Source organism: Nomia melanderi, chromosome 13, assembly GCF_051020985.1.
Source record: "Nomia melanderi isolate GNS246 chromosome 13, iyNomMela1, whole genome shotgun sequence".
Taxonomy (NCBI): Eukaryota; Metazoa; Arthropoda; class Insecta; order Hymenoptera; family Halictidae; genus Nomia; species Nomia melanderi.
In genome coordinates, this window is record NC_135011.1 from 2,821,903 (window position 1) to 2,834,173 (window position 12,271).

Sequence of the window (12,271 nt, forward strand, 5' to 3'; positions counted from 1 at the left end):
ATTGTTTTAAATTAAACTTTGTATTGCTATGTGAAATATTTAAATAAAATAGCTTTGTTGCTTAATTTCTACTGAAAGGCTTCCGAGTGCAAAGGACACATCGCGGCAACGAGAAATCTCGTTTTTATATAAAGATTAGCTCTGCAACTTTGCTAATTACCAGTGTATAAAAAATTATTAAATTTGATTCGAATTTATTATCTATTTTAAATATATTACAATATGATATCTGTTTTATATATATAATGATATGATCTCACTGAAAATCTCCATCCACACAGTTTTTTGAAAATTGTCAGTACAATGTGTTTCGAATATTAGAACATTTGAAAATCGCTTATAGAATATTTCGAAGAAAACTATTGCACGAATAAAATATTATTTCAAGTACTACCGTAAATAAAGCGTACAATTTGAAATAAAGCATGAAGAAAATGGGACACGAAATTTTGAAAAAAATTGTCAACGCCGTAGACTGTTAAAAATACAGCGGCACCGGATCGAAGCCAGGAAAAGTTATTTTGAAATATTGTCAGAAGCAGTCCCATCGTTTCTCAAATAAAATAGTGAATTTGAGTTTTATTGGTGCAAGTAAGATATTTTATGTTGAATGTCACGCGCACGGCCCGGAATGGAACAGACTTCCATTGACTATGATATAATATAATACTATTTGAAATAATATTTTACGCGACAGTGCGCAGGCACGCCTCCTCGAAAATTCTGACAGTGAGAGAGTAATGTATTTACACATGGAAACGCGTGAACGTACCTCTCGCGACGGTTCTCACGTGAATTTAACGGTGTCGCTGTTTCCATGTCCCGCGGAACGGCCGCGGATCACTTTATCCAGGAAGAACCAGTCATTATCATCTCGTCCAATGTGGAGCCATTAATTTATTCAACCGTGAACGCTCGCTGGAATTTCTATTTACCCGAAGATCAAGCAACTGGAAAGGCTCGTACGTTCATTCCCGACATTCACGTCGCCACTTAACACTCAACCGTTAAATAAATCAATCTTTATCGTACGATCAAGAACAAAGAGCACTTGATCTTTAGCATATCACTTTTAATCCAACTAAATTCTAATTCATATACCAAAAAACATAAATCTACAACTCGATGCAAAAACTACTTCTCAAATTATCCAGTAACTAATCACTCGCAATTTAATAAAAAGAATCACTGATTATAGGCAACTAGATCTATCTATAATCTATAGACAACGTGCAACACCGACAATTTTCTTGAAGGAAAACAATTTAGAAAAACGTACCATTTAAAGATAATGGCAATCCGGCTGGAGATTCAAGTTACAGTAAAAACGACAGAAAAACCGCACAAAACAATTTTCTTGTTCGATGGAGACACTCGAGGAGGTTTTCGGCGGTACCGAAAAATGCGGGAAGACTGTTTTTAATCGCGAACGCGGCGTTCGTTGCGAGCTCGGAGACCGACAGTCCCGCGGCGCGACACGCTGGCCAGCGTTGCACACACTCGCGGCCGCACGGGCCCACGTTCCGGCAGTCGGGGCAAGGATTCCGTGCGCGGGGACCACGTACGGGGCAAAGTTCCGCTACGTGCCAGCACGTTTGCCATCGGTTGCCGAAGAAACGCATAACTCTCCGGGAGGAGCGCGCGCGGACCATTCGAGAGGCTCGTTCACGGCTACGGTGTCCGTTTCAGTCGACTAAGATCATTTTCGACTCTGTCCCATGGCGTTTCGAAAGTGACGAAATCGACACCTAGTTCTGTTGAATAAGGTGGAATGTTCGTAGTATTTAAATCGTGTTATAGTGCAGAGGGTTAATTTTGTATTTCACTTCGAAACATCAGCATTTCATCCAAAATGTCGACATTCGTCCGCAAAGGGTTAACCCTTAATTCAGATTTGGAAGACTAAGTCGTGGAAAAATGATCTAATTAATCGAACAGTAAGAGAGCACGTAGTTTTCTTTCTTTCTATAAATTGAGCAATTAATACACAATTTAGCTTCATATGTTTCGAAAAATCTTCGTCCGCAAGGGGTTAACCCTTAATTCAGATTTGGAAGACTAAGTCGTGGAGAAATGATCTAATTAATCGAACAGTAACAGATCAGCACGTAGTTTTCTTTCTTTCTATCAATTAAGTAATTAATACATAATTTAGCTTCATATGTTTCGAAAAATCTTCGTCCGCAAGGGGTTAATAATTGTCTAAGCTCGGTAATTTCAAAGATAAAATACAGCAGTCGTTCGAACGTCGATTGTTTCTTTCGCGTAAGACGAGCCGTGCACGTTGTGTACGCACGGCGGCACGCAGAGTTGCAAAGCGGTCCGGGTTTATTAATGAGTAGCACCGAGCAACCTGTTACGCTCTTCTTCTGGCTCGTTCGCTCTCTATCCGGCCGGGGAGCGCAATCGCCCGGTTTTATTACTGTCATTAGACCGTTCCGAATAACCGGCGCGACTTTGTCAATCGGTAACCCGCTCGTTACCGATCCCATAAACGATCCGCGATCCACGATCGACGGTACCACGGGGAAACGTGTCCCGCCGCTACGGCTCGATCGGGATCGTTATTACGTCTTTATTACACGCCGGGGACACGGCGCAAAGTCGAATCGGAACTATAATTGTTCGGTCGGTGTGGCTTTTTCCCCCCCAGAAATTTCATAAACAAGTTTCGCCTCTGCGAGTTCCACCCTTTTTCGTTCGACAAGTTTTTGTCGTCCTTTATGTCGCTGCCTTCGCCTCCGGAGCGGCCGCCATTTTATTTTCGACGATTAAACGAAGGACACGCGAAAAGGGTACGAACAGATTTTCAGTCCACGGCGTACTGTCGAATTGCTCTTTGTTTCGCATCGTATTCGTTGCCTTCGTTCTGGGATTTATAATTGCACGGTGTTTAATGAAGCGAACGAACTTTGATTATGATTTCGGGGGCTAACTGCGAAATTATTTATAGCTTGATCAAATATTCCCCAGTAATTGAAAGGCACAATACAGCGCTATTATCATAGTGGTTATAATGAAATATATATTCCCACTGTTCCGTAGTTCATGGAGTACCATGCGTAATATTCGAGCGCTGCGGTTATTCTCCGTAATAATGCCAACTAAACTATTATATACTTCCCCGGCTGTGATGAATTTCCAATGTGACGAATCTGTCGAAATTTCCGCTTTAGCGACGACTGACGGGAGTTTCGTGCGTGAAACTGGAATTTTCGCGATAATGATTTTTGTAGTAGATTCGGGTGACGGTGAATTATTACCTGAACGCGAATGGGAAATGTAGGAATATCTCTGTCCAGGTTCCGTGGAAATCGAACGGAACGTATTGGAAATCTGCGGACGTTTCCCGGAGTGACATCGAGCACGAGTGCATTAGTATTTACAAGAAGTAGAAACGGTAAGTCACGGACAGACGCGTTAGGCGATTCCTATTCAACAGGACGCGCCTCAAAGAATTTCCAAAGCCGACTTTCTCGGAAACGAACGCTCAAACGAATAAATTTCATTCTTCTCCCTCGACTTACACTTACCGGTGCAAGCTGGAATATAAAGCGGTCTGAATTAACCATTCGACCGTGTACAATTCACTTGGCCGATTTCCCTAGACAAGTAATTCATCCGAAACCGCTCTGCATGTGGTACAATAATTAACTAAAACAACAACGTACCTGTAATTACTGAACAATCTGAGTTCCTTGTTTATGAAGCAGATGATCTATAATTAAACGCGAAGGTCGAAATGAATCTCATTAATCTTCCATTCTACTTGAAGAATAATTCAGACTAACTTCTATTATACTCAATATTAATCACTAATTAATAAAAGCATATGCAATGTAGAGCTCTAAAAATCTACATTACTAATTAACATTCGACTCCCTCGATTCTCCAGAAAACCTAACAAAAATGTCATTCCTCCTGATATTTACCAAAAATGAAGTGATTGGGTGTGTATGCGAAGAAATTAATAAGAGTACTTATCTAATAAGATCACAAATATTGTATTACAAGAAAATATCAAAAAACATTTATTCAAATAAATTTACTTTGATTTATTTCTTGAAGAACACAGTAAGAAAATTATAATTGACACTGATAAACATAATTCTCCGCAATTTTGGCACAACACAAGAGCGCTATAGTCCTCAGCGCTGAAACGGCTAACGATCCATATTCAAGTATTACAAAGAAATATCAAAAAATAACGTTTATTCAAATAAATTTACTCTGATTTATTTCTTGAAGAATTATAATTGACACTGATAAACAGAATTCTCCGCAATTTTGGCACAACACAAGAGCGCTATATTCCTCAGTACTCAAACGGTTAGCGATCCATATTCGTCAAGTGACAACGCTGTCACAGCGATTCCTTCCGTATGGAATTTCGATGTTCCCGCCGAGCATTTCGATAGTTAGGAATTCGGCCTCCGGTGAATGTTGTTGCGCCGGTGCTGCGGTTGCAAACGATAGTCGCGAACGCGTCGACGGTGTTCGACGGTTGCACAACGCAGCCGGTCGCGGGCCAATTCCACGCCCGGACGAAATAAATATTAATGCCGGTGCATAGGCATCGTTCGCCGCTAGATTCGCCAATAGATGTTAACGAACGCGCGACGGGGAGTACCGTTCGCCGACGACCGTCGAGGAATCTGTGCCGAAGACTCCACGCTCTCCTAACTTCCGTTTCGTCGTTACCAACTTTCCTCGGAAACCGCTGCTCCTAATTGTTCCTTCGTATCTTTCTCCCCTTCGATATCTGTCTCCGTCCCTCCCTCCCGACGGTCCTCTCCCTCTCTCTCTGTCTCTCTTGTTATTCTTGCGAGACCTCCCGATCGAAGCGCGATTAGAGCCTCTCCGCGCTAATTGCCTTCAATTACCGCTCGGCGCGAACGAATCCCTCGTTGTTTTGTTACGATACACTGTTCTGCTGTTACGATCGAAGAATGCTTTAACAGCGGCAGCCGAAGTGACTTTTTTCCTAGAGAAACTCGAAAAACTGTCTACTAAGGTTTCAATTGATTCGCTCAGCTCGAGTTGTTCAATCCGTTGCTCTAGCAAGGAATCTGAGCATTCGCTCAATAATAGAAATCACATGCGTCGTTTTAACCCTTTGAACTCTTAGACTCCAATATTGCAACAGTTATATTAAATATTTAACGAATCAAAGAAACTGCCCTAGAATTATTCGATTTTCCACGCATCGAAATTTTGTACAAGGAAAATAGATCGAAGAAATGTTACAGCGTTTCTAATTTTCGCTAGGAATATTATAAAAATTAGCAGTTGCTGATAGATTACAAAACAACCTGGAGTGCTAAGGGTTAAGCTACGAGCTCTAATTCACCGAGGAAGCTTCTAGAATTCCAAAAGCCCAGGAGCAACGTTAGAATTCTAAAAAACGGAAATCGTAAGGGTTCCAGTGTAGTTGAACTAATTCTCAACGCAGGAGCGAAAATTACGAAGACAATCAAGTTCCAGTGGTTCCCCCGGAAAGCTTCCTGAAAACCGCGTTCAAATTCGCGTAAGCTCGAGGAAGCTAACAATAGGCGCGATCCAGATTACGGTTCCTCCTCGCGGAACTTTTCTCCCCGAATCGGGCCGCTTCTTTCCCGGTCGAGCTGGAATCGGTGAAATTGATCTTCCGAGGCCGAGGCGGATTTTCCGCGGAACTAGTCCAAGTCAATTAAGAAAAATATTAAGCCACGGCCCCGCATTCTTTCGCGAGAGCACGCGGGCGAAACTAGTTTCCGGCGTCGTCAATGGTTTCCCTCGGCGCGACGGCGTCGCGATGCTAATCAACGGGTGATCTATGCTCGCGGCTTAATTACGCGGCCGTGGAACACGAGGAATCCGCCTGTAATAAGCGAAAGTAGTCCCGTTCCGCGACAAGGTCCGCGGCATTGGCAATGACGGCGCGTCCCGTCGCGTCGTTATCTTCCCGCGCTCGGAACGGATGATCCGCTCGCGTGCCGAACCCTTATCCGCCGACCGGATCGCTTATGAGAAAGCTTTATCGCGGGCAGCTCGGATGAGCCGAGTCGCTTTCACCGGATCCGACGCCCACGCGATGCGGGCGTTAGGCTGGATGACTCGATTCCAGCGGAGATCCGCTAATTTTATTAGATCCGCGAACGATCGCGCGACACGAAAACCATTAGGCTGTTGAATGCTCGATCGGAGCTCGAGGAACGCGGTGAATATCCATTTCTGTATTTTGCGGCGGTCTGCGATAAACAGTGAAATTCTACTTGAAGATTATCGATGCTTTGACATTCGAGCGTACGCGCGTGACACGCGTGCCCACGCGCCTCGCAGTCTTTAACTCGCGCATTGCGAACACTTGGGAAATATTGTAGTGGGGCTACTATTATTATAGATATTGAAAAGGTGGAAAAGGTGGTTCGATCAAGCGAGAAACATTAGATGTCATTGAGCGAGATTGTGATAATTTTTGCACTGCTTACGAGTTAGTATAATCTAATTATCTAACTAATCTATAATAATTTAAGTATAATCTGTTTATGTTGCGCTGGAAACGGAATGTTAGAGTAATTGAGATTATTCATTTTTGTATGGACATCGATTTAAATTATGTTCTGCGTTTCATGGGTAATTATTGTAATTAATTGAGAATCAGTTTGTAGTGGTTCGCACAGCTCGTGTAAAAGGTTCAACGTCGGTGTTGTTAATTTATAGGAAAATGACTACTTACAGTTGAGCAAAGGAGAATGCTTGATGCCCACGTGTCAAGCAGAGGCCTCGATCATCGATTCCAAGGTCAGAAATCTGTAACAGAATCTCGAGTGAGCGCGGTATTCTGTGTTTCGAACAGGAAATTTTGAGAATTTGAAATGTACAATTGTATACTAGTTTTAAGGCTCAGCTTTCTAAGCACTATAGTAAGACAGGCTAACATTTATTCGAAATGTTATTATAGTTCCGAAGACGTATAAGAAAATAGAAGCGCGAGCACCGACTGCAGGGGTTGTTCCGCCCTGAAAAGACATTAAGCTCGAAACTTTTATCGACGTCTCTTACTGGCCTGAAAGTCTCTAAAAACAACTGGAACTTTCGAATCGTCGGAGCGCTTCTGTTTAGCGTTAACTCTGTAACTTTATAAACCTCGGCGCTGGCGTGAGCGTAATTAAAACCGATTCGCCTCGCTTTGGAACGCGAGTGAAGCGAATGAAACTTCCAGTAACGCGAGTTAAAGAATGTATAAGCGAATCAATGGGAACGACGACTAAATTTATCCCTCCTCTAGGAATTCCTATATAATACTTCAATAAATTCGACAAATGTGTCCACCAAAAGCTCCGCTCTACCAGAATGCAGTTCGCTTAACACTAGAACTACCGAGCATTCAATACGATTTATATGTAATTCCTGTAAAAATTGTAACAATAAATTATTCTCAGTTTCTTCAGGCATTCATTATAGTATTCAAGTGAAGCTATTTAATTTCAAGATCATTTCAGGTATTCAATGCTTTTAAGATATCAATAATTCCAAAACACAATCGAAACCAGTCATTTTGACAAAATCATTCCGATTGCTCTTCACGTCTGCAAGATTCCAGAATAATAACACAAGCGCCAAGAATCCCAGCGAATGTAATCACAACTGTTCTAATTATTCACATTTTCACGCTACGATGAACCCTTTGATGTCGACACTTTGCCTCATGTTTGTAATATTAAGTAGCAAATGATTCAACTATTCAAACAGTAAGAAATCAGTACATAATTTCCTTATTCCATATTATTCAGGCATTCGATGTGTGATTTGAATCTACAAAAGGTTCCCTATACTCTAGAGAATTTTTTTTTTTAATTGTCCAGCTGACCAATTAAAAAATGATTGGTAACCACCGATCCGGAACATGAACATCCACATTTAAAGAAAGTCTTCCAAGACACACACTGGTATCAGTGTGCCTTTAGCCCCCTGACGAAGCCGAAAATATTCCTATTGGACACGGCTCTCACCCGAAAGCCAAAAATGAATATAATAATATTCCAGGCCGTGGAAGCATCAAGATTACTATCTAGAGAATCTTCGTCAAAGGGTTAAAAACAAACACAAAACACATTGATCCCGGTAAATTGACATAATCAGAATTACTCTCGTTACGAATTCCTCGCGTGGATGAAACGCGAAGAGTCTTATCGACGTCAGCGAATCGACGACGCGTTCTTCCAGCGACGTTCTTGCGCAACGCCGTGTTTCCTTTCGCGTTTCACGCCTGTCGTTCGCGTTTCCGCCCCGCGCTCGACATAGTTTTTCCCCGCTTTCCACGGACGCCTCGCGTTTCGCACCCCACGCGCGCCGCTGATTCCCACTTTCGAGGAGGCCGCGGGACACGCACATGGAAAGTAGCTGCGGGAGGATCCGCCGCGTTCTCAAGCGAGTACACGCGCAACGCGTCGGTGGACACTTTCTAACGCGTCGATTTGCTCCAAGGTTAACGCGTTCAGCGTCGAGCGTTATTCATCTTATGATTTGACCTGGCAGCGAGCAGTCTCGGAGGAGAACCATTGTAAGCTGGGTATTTTATTGTTTCAGTGTCACGTCGATTGCTATTAGCTTTGAGTAATTAACCTTACACATGTTACATTGCTGTGATACAGTAGTTCTAGTGTTAATGATAGATCGTAATATAAGTGGCAAAAGTGGTGTCCGAGATACTCAACTATTATTTCAACCCCTTCTTCGAGAACTATATTTATCCCTTTAACACTTTGTGGACGAAGATTCTTTGAAATATAGAAAATCTTCAACAGATGAAGCTAAATTATATATAAATTGCTTGAACAATAGCAAAAACAGAAACTACATACTAATCTCTTGCTGTCCGAGTAATTAGATCATTTGCCTGCGGCTTAGTCTTCCAAATCTGAACGTTCTCGCCGAAACGTCGACATTCGTCCGCAAAGGGTTAACACGAACGAAGATATCCAATGAAATTTCGATACGTATGAAACATTCGACGATTGTAGAGACTACTTCGACCCAAGGTTTCGTTAAGATCACCGACTGCCATTTACTATATCACGGCAACGTTCCGTCGCGATAGGAATTTAAACAGTCTCGCGATCGTCGGACGGTTATCGCGGCGGAAACGATCGGGAAGGATGATCCTCCGTTTAAATTTAGACGCTGTCTTCGCGGGACGTGCCTTCACCTCTAAATCGGGCAGCATTGACTTTCATGGAACACGAAACGGGGCGCGGTAATATGGTTCAGGCGAGGCGAAAGCTCTCAGCGGAAAGGTCAATCAATCCGCAAGCTCGTCGACGTACTCCGGTTCGATTTCTCCGATCGTACGTCACGAGCCGTCCGCCTCCTCCCTGCTCCCTCGTCTTCTTAGGGTTAAAATGTCAGCGGCTCAAAGGTCACGTCGATCGACCGACATTCACCGCGGCCATTGTCTCGCGTCGCTTAATCCGAATCCCGACGCGATGGCGGCGGACGCGCTCGAATCGCGTCACGAATTTTCCCCCAGCTTCTCACAAATTCCATTTCGATTAACGACGAACCATCTGCTAATTGTCAAACAATTCTGTCGGTTAATCGACGCAAATATCCTTTCAACATCACGAATAACGCAGAATATTCTGTTTTCAGTTTTACGAAGTAGGTTCCAACAGTATTTTCAATATTTCCGAATCAATGTTGACAATACGCACAACTATAAAATATCGAAAATATTAACACACTTCATTGCTGTGATACGGTAGTTCTAGTGTTAATGATAGATCATAATATAAGTGGCAAAAGTGGTGTCCAAGATATTCAACTAATATTTGTCGACATTTTGATCAGATGTTCATATTTATAACACTAAGTCGCGAGCAAATGATTTAATAACTAAAACAGCAGATCAGTACGTGATTTCCCTTCTCCAATGATCTAAGCAATCGATATACTTTAGCTTCATCTGCTGACGGTTTTCTGTATTTCAAAGAATCTTCGTCCGCGAAGGGTTAAAATTTAGAAACTCCAAAACTTCTGTTCAGACTTTAATCGATTCACAATTCAATTTGCACAGTACTAAACGAATTTCTTTAATAATTTCTCAGAGAAACATCTTTCTAATAACTCCAAAAAGCAGACATCAGGCATAGGTCATTTCCCGTCTAGTAGTTTCAGCGTTAACACAAGCCATTCACGAATCAAGGCACAAGTAGTTCTTGTTCCCATACTAAAATCGCACGAATTCTCGAGAGCGAACGGTCGTCGGCGCTCGACGCAGTCAATTGCCGTGCACGAATCTCGTTCCTTGTCCCGGGAAAAACGTATCCACCCTAAAGCGAGAGTCTTCGCTGGCAACGTGGCTGCGCCGAGAGGACGCGAGTATATTAACCACTCTGTATGCGCCGTGCTCCCTCGGATTCAATTTTTCGATGCAAATGCGGGGAATCGTCGGCCTCGGAACAGCCGCCATTAGCCCCGAAACCGTCGGGCGTCTCGGCGCGAGCCGACGTAGCAGCTGCGACACTCGATAAGAGCGTCGATCGGAGAAAATACGTCGCGTTGTTCGACCACGAAACGTTTACTTCGAAGCAACGAGGGACGGATCGTCGATCCGAGAGTCGGTGCTCCTTCGCTGCGAGCGTCTTCGCGATGGACGTGGAAAAATCGGTGAAGACTCATTAGCGAGTTGTTTATTAGGCTTGATATATGGATCGGGCAACTGGAATCGCGAGATTATAGCAGCCGCACTGCAAATGCATCGTAGAAAGCTCTCTCGGATAGTTTTTATCGTAGACACTTTCTTCATTAGCGTCGAAGCTGCGGCGTAAACGCGGCATAAGAAACTGTAAACGGGTTCGACGTTCGCGTGTTAGCACGTTCAGCGGTGCGCCGGTCATCGATGACTGACGATATTATACGTGATAAGTGGTGCTTTGGTATTCCAAATTTCAACTTACACGGAGGAGGATTTCTTAGAACGTTGAACATTCCTTATGGAACGTAATTCTTCTTTTATTGTGGGAGTAATTGGATAAGATGTATTCATAGATAATTAAGTATTATCAGTATAAAGATCAGCGAGTCAAAATGACTGGTCTCGATCTTTTCGTTTCGCAATTATTGATATCTTGAAAGCATTCTATAATTTAAATAATCTTGAAAATAGTTTCATTTGAATATTATAACGAGTGTCTAACAAAACTGACCATAATCTATTGTTTCAATTTTTATACGACATATTAATCCTATTAAATGCTCGATAGTTCTAGTGTTAATTAGAATATCCCACTTTTAATGTCCTATTCAATTTTTAACGTTTGAAACCTGCACTCGTTTCATTGTCAGAAGGAACAGTTGCGTTCGGATAATCGAGATATAGAACTTTACGAGTATATGAAGTATAAATGGAAATGAATAATTTCTTCATACGACCTTTCGTTTGTAAGATTACCGAGATTTATCAGCTCAGTCTGTTCCTGCTTCTCGATCCACTCGGAACTTTGAAAGTAGATTATCCGAAAAACGAAATCTCCCACTGAAAAGTTCTATTCTACCTCCTCGACTTAATTTTCCTCGCGGGTCCGCCGGTTTCCGGCTCGCGCCTCGACGTTATCCCCACGAAATTCGATGAAAATTGTTCTTGCCCGAGCCGCGGAAGAGTTTCCAGCGAATTACGAAGGAACTTCGCACAAAGGTGGCACACACACGGTTCGCGTCCACTCCGGTGACCCAGATGCTGCCGAGATGAATGGATAATTTACTAGCAACTAACCGGGGAACGAGGGAGGTGAAAAACAGAGTCCGATATAAAAAGCGGAACAATGGGGCACAGTCGGGTTCTCGCGGTTCGCAGCAAGACCGTTCTCAGGGTCACAGTTTTACGCAGCCGGGCTCACAATGGATCCACTGTCCTGGCACTGAAAACCAGCTCGGAATCGATTGTCCGGAACGCGGCGCGTCTCGAAGCTGTTAATTAAAGCTTGCGTGCGGTCTCTTAAGAATCTCCGACGAGGAAATATAAAACGTAACAATCATTGATTCCGATGAAGCTTCGGTAGACGGTAATTCCCATAATATTCCTTTATTGTCCAGCATTTATGATGAAAGTACATCTAGCAGAATTTTAGAAATATACGAAAATTTCACTTGGAAACAGAATATTTATATATTTATAGGAATTCCTTTTGAACGATTTTCTAGATGGACGATACCGGTTTTGTCAGTCAATCAGATGAATACAATATTCAGTTCAAACTAGGAAGAGTTCAAATTTGGAACTATGAAATTG

At 42.8% G+C, this 12,271-nt stretch overlaps 1 protein-coding gene across 5 annotated transcripts in view; it reads right to left on the reverse strand.

The window, feature by feature from the left end:
* LOC116433510 (uncharacterized) overlaps positions 1-12,271 on the reverse strand; it is a 112,255-nt gene that overhangs the window by 76,182 nt on the left and 23,802 nt on the right. For 3 of the 5 annotated variants that reach the window (XM_031991665.2, XM_031991669.2, XM_076373100.1), the window contains one exon: positions 6,719-6,792. The gene's annotated coding sequence lies outside the window, so the exon portion shown is untranslated. The other 2 variants (XM_031991666.2, XM_076373101.1) reach the window with 2 other exon arrangements.